Raw genomic sequence first — 2577 nt, 5'->3', positions numbered from 1 at the left:
CCTCTGCCTTTTAATGCCTGAGTTCAGGCCATTGATATTCAGTTTTATTACATCCACCAGTGGAATCTGTGATGTCATCTTGTACCTTTTGGTTGGGTATTTTCCTACCTACCTATCTTATCCATTTGTGTTGTGTGTGTGTGGTTCATTTTTGCCTTCTTTCCACTATTGAGCTAATGCTATCTTGGGGTCCGTTTTCTCCTTGTTGCCCTATGGGTGGAGTTGTTCTATGTGATGGTCTCTTATTTACCATTGGTGAGTGTTGATCTTCTGTCCATACTGGATTGGCAAGGATTTTTTTATAGGGCTGGGTTTCTTTTTATGTATTCTTTGAGTTTTTCCTTGTCTGGGAAGGCTCTTACTTCTCTATCTTAATATGTAATTTGGCCGAGTATAGTATTCTTGGGTTTGCATTGTTTTCCTTTAATTTTTGGAATATGTTATTCCATTCCCTCCTCTTCTTTATAATGTCTGCTGATAGGTCTGAACATACTCTTATTGAGGCACCTTTTTACATGACTATTTGCTTTTCACTACCTGTTCTTATGATCTTCTCCTTTTCCTCATAGTTGGATGATTTAACTATTATGTGTCTTGGTGACTTCTTGGGATTCAGTCTGGCTGGTGTTCTTTCAGCCTCCTGAGTGGTTGCCTGATTTTCTTTTATTAAGCTGGGGAAGTTTTCCTCTAAGAATTCCCTCGCTATTTTCTCTGTTGATTTCTTGTCGTTTCTTGTTCTGGTAGTCCAATTATTCAAATATTGTTCCTATTCATAGTATCAGACAATGGCTCTCAGGTTTTATTTTTTTAATGTGCCCTAGGCATGAAACAGCTCTGGCCATTATCTAGGCATCAAGCTACGATGAACAAACGTCTGCCAGTCTGCTCTGCCCTTCACTGATATAAGAGCACCACCACCAATTAGTTCTCTTTGCCCATAGCCAGGCTCTCAGGTTTTCTTCAGCTTCTCTGATTGTCTTATTTGGCTTCCTTTGTCGTTTGTTGAGGTCTTCTTGGTTATTCTCTAGGTCACTGGTGCCATTCTCTGCCTCCTCAAGTCTGTTGGCAAAGTCTCTCATTTTGCCACTGGGTTTTGTTATTTCATCCCTTAAGTCTTGTATTTCCCTTTGGTGCATTTCCTTTATCTCCTCTATCATTTCATCTTTTTTCTGTATTGCTTCCCTCATATCCTGTATGATTCCAAGCAGCATTCTGAAAATTTCTTTCTGTGGCAGGTCAATATCTGTTACTTCTATGTACATCATTAGGTTCGTGACTTCTTCTGGCATGGTCTTTTGTTTCTCCTGCTTTTTAGTTGAAGCTGTTGGGGCTGCTTGCTGTTTACACGTTGTTTTAGAGGATCCTAGAGCCATTTTCCAGAGTCAAACAGCATTGGGCTCTCTCTTGGGGGACTCTTATGAGTGCTTCTACAAACTACCTGCAGGTAGCTGTACTGGGGGATCAGGTTAACACTGTATCTTCCTGTGGTTTCACTCTTACCCTAGTTGACCAGTATTCCATTATTTGGAATGTGAGTTGGATAACAGGTTTTTGTGGGCCCACGAAGGTGCTGTTTCACTGTCTGATCTCTAAATAAGACATAGGGGTTTGTCTCACGATGCTTGGAGTGCCTCGGGTGGTGTGTGGTGTTTCACTGTGCAACTGGAGTGCCATGGAGGGCATGTGGGTGTACCCTTCTTGGTTTAGAGAACCATAGATGTAATGTGGAATTACCCTAGTCAGAGAGATCCCCGTGGAGTTCGGGCGGAAATTCCCACAGCAGCATGGAGCACCACCGATGGGTGGTAGGTAGGAATTCCCCCAGTCACTTGTAGGGCCTCAAGGTTTAGGCTGGAGTTCCCCCAGCAATTTGAAGGGGAGAACACCCAGCCACTTGGGGTATAGAGGAGGACTGGTGTGATTTCTCCAGCTGCACGTAACACCAACAAGTGTGGGCAAGAGCTCCCCCAACTGTGACTTCAGAGTTGCCCTTGGTGGAAGGGAGTTGCCTGGAGGCTGATAGTGGCTTTTGAAAGGAAAGTGAGGGAGAAGAGAAGAAAATGAGAGAGAAATGAAAACAAAGATGGGTCAAAAATACCAAGCAAACTAACACCCATTAACCCCCGCAAAAATACAAAGACTAAACAAAAGTAAAAACAGTCAAAAAAAGAAAACAACAAAAAAGAAAAACTGAATCTGCTGAGATTTGGGGAGGAAAGAGAGAAGAGAAGAGATATAAGAAGAGGAGAAAAGAAGAAAAAATGAAAGAAGAACAAACGAAACAGAAAAAAGCGAAGACAAGACAAAAATAGATAAAGACATAGCAGAGCCCAGTGACATGCCATATGTAGCACTGCCTCGTGTCATGTGCAGCACTGTCACAGAGGGAAGGCTGTAGCTCTCCCAGCATGTGGAAGGAAAGAGAGGGAGAGGAGTGAAATAGAAAAGAAGAAAGAGAGAAGAGAACCAAGAGAGAGAAGAAAGGAAGAAAAAGAAAAGAAAGGGAAATAAAGGGGAAAAATACAACTGTGCTCACTAAGATTGACTTTGATGGTAAAGAGAATAACGAGAGAAGGA

At 42.3% G+C, this 2577-nt stretch overlaps 1 non-coding gene across 1 annotated transcript; it reads right to left on the bottom strand.

Moving 5' to 3' along the window:
• Nucleotides 1–808: 808 nt before the first annotated feature.
• On the bottom strand, nt 809–948 carry LOC115871610. Its single transcript, XR_004047380.1, has one exon. It is a non-coding gene; the product is annotated as a small nucleolar RNA SNORA48 (small nucleolar RNA).
• Nucleotides 949–2577: the final 1629 nt, after the last annotated feature.

The sequence above is a fragment of the Echinops telfairi genome, unplaced genomic scaffold, assembly GCF_000313985.2.
Source record: "Echinops telfairi isolate 266 unplaced genomic scaffold, ASM31398v2 ScPeMD7_7138;HRSCAF=8121, whole genome shotgun sequence".
NCBI classification, from domain to species: Eukaryota; Metazoa; Chordata; class Mammalia; order Afrosoricida; family Tenrecidae; genus Echinops; species Echinops telfairi.
This window is presented reverse-complemented; position numbering and strand designations above follow the sequence as displayed.